At 41.0% G+C, this 13,860-nt stretch overlaps 1 long non-coding RNA gene across 2 annotated transcripts in view; it reads left to right on the top strand.

The window, feature by feature from the left end:
- LOC116792659 overlaps positions 1-13,860 on the top strand; it is a 24,109-nt gene extending 10,249 nt beyond the window's left edge. The window contains exon 5 of one of the 2 annotated variants that reach the window (XR_004359216.1): positions 11,143-13,860. This is a non-coding gene — a long non-coding RNA (uncharacterized LOC116792659). Of the gene's footprint in view, positions 1-4,017; positions 4,123-11,142 lie in introns of those variants that run through there. The other variant, XR_004359215.1, reaches the window with a different exon arrangement.

Below are 13,860 nucleotides of genomic sequence, written 5' to 3'. Positions count from 1 at the left end.
CATGTTAGCTGTTATCCAACTATGTTGCTGAATGAAATTTCTCAATTTTTTTCATCTCCATTTGAGTGGAAATCAGTCCATCTCCTGAAATATTGCTCATGCTAATCAAAACATATTTATTTTTCCTACATGATTTAATATTTGCCTTTATAGTTTGGTTTCTCCTGGCAGAGGGAATAGTTTAAATTGTGTCTGGGCTACAGTAGAAAAAAATTTCATAATGAATATAAAAGAGATGGAAGAAGCATATCTAGTTCCTGCAAGTAATGTGAGGTACCCTATTTTATTGTTTTAACTATGGCTGTGCTGCACTGTTTGAAATTAGAATATTTCTTCTTTTGCTTCAAATCTGTTTCTAATATTTCAGTCCATCAAAATGTTTATCCTTTAAATTAGTAACATGATGTGAAACAATACTGTGTCTTGCCAAGTTCTTTTAGAATTTGCTTTTGTTCATGCTTTAGCTCCATTTTTAAAAAAGTGTTCCTGTTACCAGTTTCCAACCTGCACTTCTTCGCTTGCCTTACTGATTTTTCAAGTTTTTCTATTCTGTACCTTATTTTTGTGGCAGAGACTAAGATGCAGAGACCCGCCTTGGGATGGGTGCTGTGTGATCTGGAGTCTCTGCAATGCGAATTGCAGTCATTGACACAGAGTAGACCTGAGCTCACTCGCTCAGCTTTCCACTCATGCTGTGATATTTGTGTCTAGGTGACTTTAACCTTTCACTCTTAAAATAGCTTCTTGTTGCCACCGCTGGTTCAGCTCCGTGAGAGCACCAGGCTACAGACACTGCATGTAACAACTAAACTTTCGTGTTCTAGGTCAACAAGTGTTCAGACATTCATCACAAAAGCAGATGAAACAGTGGCAGAAGTAGTGAGAAATTGCTCCTTTGGCTGAGGGAGAAAAACTGAAGAATGGAAGGGGTGTTTCGTTATCTCAGACACCAGAGAGTGCTGACATTGCGAGTCTGTTGGCACATGCACACGTTTGACAGTAACAGCTATCATGCCCAAATTTCTATGGCATTTATTCATAATAATCCCTCCTTCTCAGTAAAAAAGCAAGGTTTTGGTGACCTTTCTAAATTTGTTTTCTGCCAAAGACTATGTATCTTAAAATTTGGATTCAGCTGAACTCCCTGGCTGGTCCGTTTGTTTGTTTGTACTTTGACCAAAGGATTACATTGACGGTTTCCCAGGATCCAGAATTGTGTTTAATCTGTTTACAGAGCTACATATATTATTTGAATAAGAAAGAGGGAAACGAAAGTGGCCATATCTACATCAGCTGGTAGCTGTTCACAGGAAGCAGCAATTACTGTCTAGCCTTCTTCCCAGGAAAGCCCTCCCAACTGCTTCCCATGCCACGTAACTGTGCAGTGCACGGGCACACAGAATATCAAAAAAAAGCATCAGAGAGCAACAGAAACTAGTATTTGAGTAGATTAATAAGAATTAGAATAATTCCTGCATGAACAGAACTGAAGGTAATTTCTGTTGCAGTTGTCAAATGGAGCTAACCTGGCGAGGTCAGGAGTGTGTGTTTGCAGTCAGTAGCTGTGCACTTGCGGCAGGGGAGGGACTCTGTGGCACACTTGGACAGTCTCACCTCTTTCAAATTCGCTCAGCCTGTGCAGTACCCTGTGTTTTTCCTCTTTGCTTTTTTTGGTCCCAGCTCGCACATTTGTGAATCATTCAAGGGGAAAGTTTGAGAGATGCTATGTGTCAGGTCAGGCCAGGTTCATCCACTGTATGTCCTTAGAAAGCCAGAGACACTGGTGTGTAAACAAGGGGGGAGGGGAAGGGAAGGTTTAACGAGACAACCAGCGTTAATCTTTTCTTTCAATATTGCGTATAACTCGGTTTTCTGATCACACACTAAACTACAGTTGTATTTTCTTTAATTCAGTTATACAAACACGGCAGCCAATTCATATTCCTGCACACTATGTGTTGTGAAGGGTGCACAGAGGAAACCTTTGTTATTTGTCTGGTGCTAAAGGAGCTGTTCACGTTAAACCATATTCCTCTACACAGCAACAGCAAAGTAAATGACAGCATTAATTCAATCCAGAATGCTTGATAAATTGAGAGGGGTTGTTTACCTAGTATATGAAAAAGTCTCTTGGGGAGGGGTTTTATTGCGATCTGCATAGTCATCCATCTTCCCATACTGTCTGTGCTCATGTTTGTGAGTAAAACATATACAGTAATTTAGCATTCAGATAATCCCACTGCTATAATCCAGACAGATTTAGCTCAAATTTCTCTGGGACTTCTATTATCTAGATTTAGCAGTGTGGTCTTGACTGGATATTTTAAATTGCTGCAAATGCTTTTTTTCTGCAATAAACAACATATTTTGATGTTCCCATAATTGAAGCTGTGGATTCTTCCTGGCATTAACCACATGTAAAAATGTATCTTTGTGAGGACAGTGATTGCACAGCTGGAGCATGGTTTTAATGGATTCCAGCTATTTGACTCCATACCACATAAGATCATACAATGTTTATACGAAAACCAGTATAACATATGTGAAAATATTAATGAGAATAATCTGAAGAGCACTTATCTGCAGACATCATCTATTTCAAAATGAACTCAACTGCTTCAATTTTAATAATATTTTATTACAGTATATTAGACAATATAATAATATAGAGCCTGGCTCTCTTACAGCACTTTTCCTAAGCAGATCAGAACTTTTACTGTTTTTCAGTTTGGAGGAAAAAAAGGAAGTCTGGGGGGGAAGAGAGCGTCATTATCTGCATGAAATGAGGGGTTATTAAGTCCAAGTGCACTGGGCACCTTTCACAGCAGACCACCCTTTGTCATACATTCCTCTGATTAATTGCAAATGTATTCAAGGGAGCAGAGCAGACACTGTAGAGGGGGTCCAAATGTTCTTGTACCAAAAATGCCAGCCCTCCCACACGTGCTAGCACTGGTGGAGCTGCAGGAGTAAGAATGCTTGTGTGGGAGATTTTTAGGAGGGAGGTGTACTGTGGGAAAAATTGTAAAGCTGCTGCTTTTACCCGAGTAGCTCGAGTGAGAGTGTCTGAATTGAGGCAGACAGGCAGAGCAGGGCAGTGCTCCTCTGTGCTCCTGCCTTGTAATTGTGTTGTAAATGCACCAAGTACATTATTCACCCCCAGGCCAGATCTTCTGGGAAGAGGCTTGTGCACACTTGGCAATAATTTGATGCTAAGATTGTGTCATCCATAAGTGTCTGAGAAATTCAAAACAAGTAAACCACTTGGAAATGTTTGGAAAACAAACTATTTGGAACCAATTGTGGGATTTGGGATGCTGTGTGTCATATTTTTGCTCCCTGAACTGGAGGATTCAGACACCAGTTCAGTGGGTGATTTCAGGTGTGCTGCCCCTGAAAGCACCTCCATCATGCTGTGTTCCAGGTACCTTCTCTGACTGTGCATTACTGCCAGCCCAAATACCTGTAAACTTCTTGAGAGATTTTCAATTTGGAAAAATAGAGAGGATGCTCATTTAATCAGTTGAGATAAAGCTGGTCCAGGTATAAAATTTGTTCGCTTAGTCCCCAGGCTGCAGTTTTGCAAGAATGATAAAAAAAAAGACAAACCCAGAAAGCATGAATGAGAGACTTTTATAGCTGACAATCATGCTTTTGGGTAAAACCCTTCTGAAAGAAATGTGCTGTGTCTATGTGGCAGTACTTTTGGTTTCAGACTCGCTCTGAGTTATTCTTTGCAATACAAGAGCAGTTGGGTTTCAGAAGCAGCAGCTCTTACGGACTTGCCACAAAAAAAAGAGTCTGAGTGTTCACTCCCCTCGTTTCAATGCCCCTGAGAAAGCTGTAGGCCTGCTCCTGCTGCACTAACAGCCCCCACTTCTGATGTGAGAAATCACATTGATGGTGAAATAGCTATCAATATCCATGTTTGATCCCCAGTAAGTCAGAACTATGAAGCTGTAATGCCAGTGAGATGGAAAAGCAATCTGATAGCTCTTAAACTGCTCTTTCTTCCAGACGGTGCCTGGGGCACCAGCTGTTGTAGATGGGAGTTTTCAAGGCCCAATTTGTTTCTCAGAAGAATCTCCTTAGACCTCTAAAAAAGTGATATCAAAACCTGAGATAAGCAAAAGAGTTTAAAATGGACCTGACGTAACTATGTATTAGCTGCATCTTTATTTGGACAGAAGTATAAATCAATCTAAATGTTTACAGTCAGGATCTGAGGGAGGTGACAGTGCACTCACAGACCTTCTCGTTGCTGCACACTCAGCTCGACTCATCAGACTCACCAGTTGCAGTGTGGTCACCTGCTTTTTTTTTTTTCTTTGCTTTTTTTTTTTCATCCTATTATATCCTGACCCCTCATTCCGCAATTATTTTGATTCATGCTGAGGACAGTTTTACTCACTGCCTTTGGATTTTCACTTGCTAATGCAAATGCATCTCAAAATATCACCTTCCCAAGTTATTAGATCCAGGGTTTGATGATGCTTACTGGGCTTAGTGGAAGTATCAAACCAGCAAAGAAAGACCAAGAAATGAAAGAGCACCATGTAAATATTGACAGATTGTTTTCATGACTAAGCTATGATTATCCTTCATTAATTTGTCTATGCTTTCAGAAAGGGAGGAAATTGCTGAAAAGCATAGTAGTATTTTTTACAACAGACAACTGTGTACTGTGATTGTTGAAATTTCTATTCAAGAAATCCCTCAGAATGAAAACAAAATCAGAAAAAATCCCCAGTCTTACAGAGAGGCAGGTCTTGCATGCTTAAAAGTAATACCAGCATGTTCTATATGCATCTGTAATATGAGATTAAATACACTGTGGATAAGGTTAAAAAAAAAATCTTTTCTAACCATTTACCAGGCATTTATGCAGTATATTGTTTCCTTTTTGACAGTTAAATTACTAGTAATAAAGCTCTGTAACTCAGCCGTGGCTGTGTTTGTCCTCTAACTTGACTGTGCAACTGCATCACCGGCACAGTGAGGGCAGAATCTGAGCCTGTAACATTTAGTTAATCACAGTGTGCTATTAGGAGAGCTGATACCTTTCTACCCCCTCCCTTAGCCTGGTGCTGGAGAAATAAAGCAACTCAAACTAGCCAATTGCTGCAATTCTGAAAACAGATTTTCTGTGCAAGAAGTTGCCATCTGCACAATCATCCTTTTCCTCTTCAAGTAGCAAACAACCAGAAGGTACCAAGCCCCCTCTCTGTGTTGCAGAGGGAAGAATCCCAGACATGGCTTTGGTAGCTGTGCCCTGCTGGCTTTTTTAACCCATTGAAGTATTTTCTAAAGATGCTCTTCTTTCCATGTGCTTGGCTGGTGTTATGGTGACCATGAGTGAGTATATCAAGTTACTGGTATGGGAGTAGCCCTTCCAGGAAGCCAGAGGGCATGTTCAGTGCAAACTGTTTTTAGAAGCCTAAACAGGCACAGCTCTAAGTTGGGTGCCTGGTAAGTTAATAAAAGGACTAAACATTACTTCTCCTACCTCTTGCATGTGGACAGAACACAGCCTGTATCTGAGACAAGCCTGGGTTGATATGACATTTGGGTAATTGGCTCTTACAACATGGTATAAATAGCAATATTCTGAAACTGGGGTTAGACAGTCGGATTTTTGAGCTTGGGTTCTGCTAGAATTCGACTTTTTAAAAACTGAAAGGGGAGAAACGAAGATAAGCAAATGAAGAAATTCCCCAACGTGGGAAATTTGTATGAGCAAAATGTGATCAGCTCATTTTGGTGTTTAAAGTGAATGAGCAGAGTGAAAGCTGCCCCTACTTCCCTTCTTCCTGATGCTTTCCTTGCTTCATGAGGGAAAGAAAATTATCTGTCTCAGGGACATCAAGTTAGGAAGGTGACCTACCAATTTATTAATTTTACTCTTTGCATGGTGGTATAAAACATCCAGATGCAAAGTGCTCTGGTTTGTAAACAGAGCCGCTCTACTAGAGGCTGTTCACATTAGAACTGCTGAAAAACCATAAGCATCATCCCAAATAGTAAAGTCCAGGATTTTATTACTTATAAGCCCCCCACTTTCCTTCTATTCCCAGATCATACCAGTTCTAAGATGGCATCTTTTATCTAAATTGCCATAATTTCACACATTATATATATTAAAAAGCTATTTAAATACGAGTCATCTCCAAGGTTCATTTCAAAACAGCAGAGGATGTGAAGTGCTCTCTTGTACTGAGGTTCATACCTTAGTTTCTTTTTCTTTTGAATTATTAGAGCAATGTTAGAAACATGACAGTGTGGGAACAGCTGTATTTTGGCTGTATGTGGTATTGATTTGTAAGAGTAGTGATACTGTAACTGTTCAGCTAATTAAGACATTGATAAAGCATCTTGATAAAGGATGCCATTCTTCTCCTATCTAAACTTGATACTGGGTTTTTTGCTAGGTTGAGCATCCAACCCAAACACTTTGGTTAAGACCACAAAGATGCCTGTGGGTGCTGAGAAGGCTGTAACCACCAGGGCTAACTCAGTCACTGCCATGTCATCTGACATGGAAACTGCTACCCAGCCTTTCCCTCCCACCCCCATTCACATGTTGTTATCTGCCCGTGGACCAGGTTCCCTCAACAGCTCTCTGGCTTCATCCCTATCTCAGTGGGGACCTCTCTTGATAGCCCAATTTTGGCTCTGAGCTACATCCACTGCCTAGATAGGATAAGTGTACGATTTCAGCTAGATGGAATTTTGGACAACATTTTCTTTTCCACATTCTTGGCTCCAACCCCACAGAAGATTGCTTCAGCCCAACAGAACAAAGTCCCATCCTTCAGGCAGCTGAGCCAGTTGCCTTCCTTTGCCTTCAGTGTAATTGTTCTGTGTGTTCCACAGAGCAGGGCTTCTGTTTTGCACCTGGGATCTGAATGTGCTGCTGACATCAGGACCACACAGTGCCTTACAAAGGCAGATGAAGGCATTAGGAATCTGGACCTTTGTATGTATCATAAATAAACCAATTTTTCTTTTCTTATATTTCACCCTGATAAGAGAAAATAATGTCTGTGCTCCAGCTCTATGCTGGTGACTGAAATTCTGTGTGAAGCTTATAAATTCATGCAAATAGCTTAATATTACTTTTTACCACCTTGATTCAGATTATAAATTAATGAGATTTAGTCCACCACTCCTTACTGAGGAATTCTGCAATCACATATTCATGCTGAGGAAAACTCGTCAGTGAGATTGTTTGCAGGGTAAGTGTTTGCCAGCTATTGGAATTACGACCATTGCAGAGACACTAACATTTTCTTGCTACTTATCAAATGCATCACAAATCTGCCTAGTATGTTTGTTAATTATTTAAAGTGTAGCAGACAAAGATTATATTCTTAGAATTATAACTGGAAGAATTTATGATCTCTTATGAAGTGAAAGTGATTTTGATACTTGAGCAGCATTGGGAGGAACTGCCAGTGTGAAAAGTCAAACCAGACCTGTGTATGGAATATTCTTGTCTCGCAGGAAGTAGTGGGGGTAATATGTGAAAAAGAGTTGTTCACAAATCAGGATCCTTAGGAGCTCTCTAGATGACTTTTCCTGCACTTTTTGATATTCTGCAAAAAGAAACTTCCTCTTTCCCCTTCTTGAGCCTTTTTATGACACAAAGTGTGCACACAAAGCCACGTGTGTAACAGCTCACACTGGTTGTTCAGCAAAGGATGTAGAGTAGGATCAGGTACCAAACAAAGGTTCCAGCCATGATGGTGCTTACGACTACAAATCTCAGTGCAAAATAATGATAATTGTTAAAACAAAGGTATTCTTAAAACTCTTTCCACTGTTAAAGGCTGATTTATCTTTCCACACTACAGTGAGATGAATACCACACAAAGCCTTTGCATTACCTTCACTCACAGCTTAATTGGAATCACAAAGTTTTCATAATGAAGTGTACAGCCTGCAGAAGATTTGTATTCCTAGTGTATGTGTATGTTGTCCCAGGCTGTACTGCTTTCCCAAAGTGAGCACTGACAAGCTCCTCAGTATGTTTATTACTGTACAGCACTGTAAGCCAACTGATGTTTATTATTGGCTGTGCAATAGGTCAGTCCAGAGTTTCATCACAAGGCATGTTCTCAGGGGCTGTGCCTGAAAGACACTGTCCTTATGGATCAGCTTAGTGGGGAGAAGAACCTGCATCTTAATAGGGATGTGCTGAGTTCCCACCTTGGCCTCAGGGAGAGTAGGTAAAGTGACAAGTCCTGTCCTTGTATTCCCCAAACAGAACCACCCTTGATTTGTACCTGGCCTTTTTCCAGGGCTCTGGGATAGAGGAAATCCTCATGTCCTGCTTCATTCCATATAGCTGCATGGAGGTCAGCTGCAATTACTGGTATGTGTATTGTGTGGAATAATGAAGTCTGTGTAAGATCATGAAAATGTGTGTATTATACCTTTTGTGTTCACAGAGCAAAGATGCCCCCATAAATATACGCACCAGACTGCTCTGTGCATGGAAGACAGATGGTATTTATTCTATATTAATTAATTTTGCACGCAGAATTTCCTCCCTCTTTAAATATCTTGAGCATCCTTTTTCAGAATCTAAATATATACATACAGATTCTTTTTACTTTGACAACTGATTGATGTATTTTATCTCCAGTCAACATAGGTGGCCTTGGTTGTTCTTATAAGTGCTATCTTGTGTATCTTCAATCCAAATGTCATTATTATATTTTTTCTTTCTACTTAAATCAAGTTAATCAATTGATTTAATCAATTTAAAGATGGAAAGCAAACAATGGTGCAAACCTTCCTGAAATTTGGAGAGTTAATAGGTCACCTTTGACAGGATTTGGATTTGCAGGTGTTGGCTTCACTGGCCATCACCTTTTTTTAATAGTTTGTTTTTTCTCAGTCACTTCTTTCAGAATAATATTACACGTAAGGATGAAATGCAGCCACTGCTGAAATTTTACTGTTCATTGTAACTTGTTCACAAATACTGCTTCAGACACATGATCTTTGCCACTGTAGTTTTACGCTGGAACATTTCTGCCTTACAACTACAGCCACACATAGACGTGGCTAAAAACAAAAAAGCAACAGCACCATCATGGATATTCAAACCCCATTGCTTTAAGGGATACTCTAAAGGAAACTAGGCCAAAAACTTGACCTATTTTAAAAGACATGGCAATCTGTTCTTTTAAAAAATCTTTCACACTTCATTGAGTTCTTCTCTCTCTCTCTCCTATACCATGAAAAATATTGTACAGTAGCAAGATTCAGAATTCTTCTCTCTGTACTGTTACCCATACAAATATTGCATGCTGAAATCTGCAGTTTAACAAATTTATTTTTCTCCATCACTGATCTTGAGAAAGAAATCATCCTAAAAATTACCAAATGCATAAATTGAACTAATTAGGTGTAGCTGACTAATATTACTACATCACTGCACTTTCTCCCCAGTGTTAGCTGCAGTGGATCCATTTGGCAACCAAGAGGTCTTAGGATCCATAAAGGATTTTTGCTTCTAGGGACTTCCACGTTTTGAATTTGAAAACCAGAAGCAGTGAGCCACATTTCTCAGTTATTTTGCTGTTTGAAATCTGGCTGTGAAACTCTGTTTACTTTGTGTTGGACTCCCGCCAGAGGAGGCCTGGTTTTAGCAGATGGTCGTGGAGCGGAGGCCAGACGCTTCCTGCTGCGTCCTGATGAGGCACTGATAGCACTGCTCCCAGGCACGGCACTGATGCCTCCAGCAGCCACCCAGGCTGGAGGGGCAGGCACTGCTGGCAGAAAGGCTGTGAAGAGTCCATGCAGCAGCCATTGGGGCAAAAGCCTTTGTGGAAAAGAGGGTCCTGAAGTGGTGCTCAGAGGTGGTGGAGCTGCCAGCCGGAAGATGAGCAGGGGAAGGACTGGAGTTTTGACCAAGAGGAACTGAAGGGTTAAAGCCACATGGGCATAAACCAGTAGTGAGGAGATGTGATTCAGGGTGGTGTTGGGTCATGGGTTGGACTTGATGATCTCAGAGGTCTTTTCCAACCTGGTTGATTCTGTGATTCTGTGATTCTGTGATTGCTTTAGTCTTTGACAGCACATCCCACTGTCTTGTGAGGGATAGAGAGCTGAAAGAAGACAAAATGGAAGGCTACAGCATCACACTGTTGTGTGTATTTACCTGTCTGCTCTACAGTCACCATGTGCAGGTAGCATTTTCCTTTCCCCCATTTCTGGGGGCAATTTCTCTGAGAATAAAAATCCTTAATGGGTCCTCAGGCTGGTGTTTGATCTTTCAAGATGCTGCCTGCTCCCAAGATGGGAATCAAAGAGCAATGCCACAATCGCAAACGCTTGTGTATCGCTGCTGCCTCACCAATTTGCATATAGGAGAAAATGCAAACAAATTTCTCAGGAGGCTCTATGACTTGGAAATTTTCCAGAATTCCTTCAGGCCAGCAGTAAGATTAAGGACACCCATAGTTTATCTGGGGATCCAGAACTTGGACCAATGTAGCTAAAATTCATGGTTCCTGTGCCATGTGGCTCTGCGTTTGGGAATTTGGTGCTCTCTCACCCTCTGCTATCAGATACCTGCCGTTACCATGTCAGGCTTATTTGGGTCATGATTTTGGGCAGGTGGCAAGGCCCCTGCAAACTGCAGCTGGCCCATTCCTTGCATTCAAACCATTCTGCAGGTAGGCAATGTTGGATTCTGAATGCTTGTGCTTTTCCAGTTTACTACTGGATCTCAAAAGGGAAAAGAATCACAAAAAGACCAAAGGGTTGATTGCTTTGTTACATGACACTTGCATATACTTCTCCCTCCTTGGCCATGATTCTGTCAGAATCTCCCCAAAACCAAGTCTCTGAGTCAGTACAAGATACATCTGACAAGATCAGGCATCTGCATAGGGGTCTGACTGTAAATATTTTCCCCCCTAGCTTCTACCTGCAGTAGCATCAAATATTCAACAACCCTGAAAACTGAAGGATGTCCAGTTTCTCCTGTCAGTTGGGATGATGTCAGTTTGAAGGTTTCCCAGGTAAACTGCCTTTTTTTTTTTTTTTTAAGAATTGAACCGATAAAAGCTGAAGTATTCATTAAAGTTTGTTGGGTGAATTACTAGTTATTGCACTTTCATTTTACAGGTGCTACACATGAATGGAGATAACAAAACAAAGAGAACCAGAGGGAAATGTCTTGGGCATAGCTCAGGATACACAGAGACAGACATCCCTAGGGAAGGAGAGTTGCAAAAAGGCATCAAAATGGAGTTCACTGAACTGCCTTTGAAAGCTTTTGGAAGTGTCTTTTTTTAGCAAGCCTTTAAAGTCAATTATCCTCCCAGAATGTGTTTCATGTTTGTCTTGAGGATAAAGACAGTGAGAGTTCATTATTTATCTGCCTCATACCTCAGCTTGGCCTCTGAGCGTGCAGGTCCCTGGCCCTGTGCTAGACAAGAGGCAGCAGATGCCTCTCCATTGACAGGAGAGCAGGAAAAGCACCTTCCCCTCAGTGCTGGCTGTGAGCTGGAGAAAGGCATTCCTCCTTGGAAGCAGGAGACACCGTATTCCCTGACTGTCAAACACAATTCATAATGGAAGAAAAAACAAAGCCACGCTGAAGTACAGTAGGGAAAATCCTGGAAAATAGTTTAGACGGTATTTAAGCACAACTTCTTCCCCGCAAAGAGGGCTTGTGTTAGATCCCAAGCTCCAGAAATGGAGGAAAAATGAACACAGTTTTTTAGAATTGACCTGGCAAAATGGAGTTGGCTCCTGCCTGTCACAGGACGACACAGTGGAGATTGTCCTCGTGCAGGCAGCCAGGCCTTTCGTTCCCCAAAACACCTCTTCCATTCTGTTGAAGATCATCCTCAAAGGAGTGTATCTGTCCAGCACAGGAGACTTCCAGTGTTTTTGAGTTAGAAAAGACAGGAATTTTAGCACTAATGCAGCAACATCAGTTTCTAGACATGCACAATCTGTCTGCAGAAGGGGAGAGGAAGCCCCCAACCTACCTGCTCTGAGCTCAGCTGCTGCGCTCTTCAGTAAGGACAGACGTTTGGAAAATGGGAAAGAACAAGAAAGATCTCGGTCCTGCCAATACTGGTCGTGTTTCTGACATGCTTAAACTTTCACACATGCCTTCATTAAGAGTAATGGGACTTAAAATTAACTCCTGTGTATTACTTTAGGTGTGTTTCTTATACACTGCTGACAAGGAGCTCAATCCCTGCGTCAAACGAAGGTTTTCAGAGCCATTAGGTACAGGAACTGCAGCAGGGTCCTTGAATGATATTCCTTAGATGATATTCCCTGGAGATGTCCACTCAGTCCATCTGAGTTCAGGTTCATCTCACAGCTGTTAAATAATTCCCCTCAGTATCTTCGAGTTAGTTCCGTCAGCACTAGTTCTCTGTTTACACAATAATTCTGGATCTGTTTGTTCTTTGCTGGAGTTATGTATGATCACATAATCTGCATATAAGTTGCCACCTTTTTTGCCCGTTTTGCACAGGTGCAGAAACTACAAAACAAGGCAAGTTCAGGTGGTTGTGTAGGAGTCAGCCAATGTGGCCTCCATTTATGGGCCTGCCTACTGCATAAAGGGAAATATAGAGCGTGGGCTTCTGTGCTGTAGTTAAACACAACACAGACCCATTTCTTCCAAGTATCAGGCTGTGAAAAAAATGTTAAATTCTACTTTACTGCTACGCCTGAGAAGGAAATCTCTTCTTTAGACAAAATGGGACCCCGATCTTATTTTAGGCCTTTGTGGAATCTTATTTTAAGCTTGCTAGGAACAGGCTTACAGTTGAAGGGCTTCACACTCAAAAGGCACAGAAAAAAAAAAGTTTTTTTTTTTTGAAGAAGAAGACTGATTGATGATGAGATATGGGAGCACAGACGTAGCTTCTGAGGCCCACAGCCCACTTTCACCACAAAAATGCAACCTGGGAGTCTGGCCCTCTTGTTTAATCTCTCTCAGTTTAGTCTCATTCTGCCTTAAACACCTGGTGTGATTTCAGGGTGGCAACCCTCTGGTGCCAGCCCGGCATGGCATAGCAGATTTTGCAGAAGAGAATTCACTAATTATTTTTTGTTTGTCCTATGATGCCCACACAGCTGTAAATAAACGTGATTACAAGCTGACATGGCTGGGAACTAAATTCATGAAGAACTAAATAATAAACTGGTCTTCCAGCTGCTGGTTTAGACTGCAAGCAACAATGAAATGATACGTATTTTTGCCATGTATTGTCATAGTCTATGATCCTGCAAACATGATGCACATCTGTTGAACTTTATTCTGATATGTAGGGCCAGCGATTTCAATCTGGGACTGATAGATATTCAGAATGCTTTAATGGCTCTACAGGTTAAGTTTTGGCCAGGCAGATGTGACAGGGTCCAACAAAAGATCTCAACAGAGGCAACCCTGGCTCTGTTAATACAATTGATAATAAGTGAAAATTGCCACAAAACTAGAAAATATCACCCAGGACATTCACCTTGCCAGTTTACCTGCATACTGATGTAGTTTTCTTGCAAAAAGCATAGCAGTTCGCGATTTTAAATTGTTGTTGGACTGGGTAGTTCACAGTTTACTTCTGATTACAATTTTTACTTGTATTTTTCTCTTCTTTATTTTTTGGATGACCTTCAGAAATTTTCAATTGATGTTAAAAAATGTTTTTAGTAAGAGGGAGGAACAAAAGAGCTTATTTTTTGTGGATCTGATGAGAGGTTTTATAAGGGGAAGATCGCTGTCATTGTCATCGCTATTAACGTTCTGATTTTGGAGCAGTGGAAACGTAAGCAAAGATTTATTTTTGAAAGGCCTCGCTTTGGTTGATGACAAAA

This window comes from Chiroxiphia lanceolata, chromosome 12 (genome assembly GCF_009829145.1).
Source record: "Chiroxiphia lanceolata isolate bChiLan1 chromosome 12, bChiLan1.pri, whole genome shotgun sequence".
Classification (NCBI taxonomy): domain Eukaryota; kingdom Metazoa; phylum Chordata; class Aves; order Passeriformes; family Pipridae; genus Chiroxiphia; species Chiroxiphia lanceolata.
The sequence above is the reverse complement of the archived record's forward strand: the minus strand, read 5'-3'. Positions and strand labels throughout refer to the sequence as shown.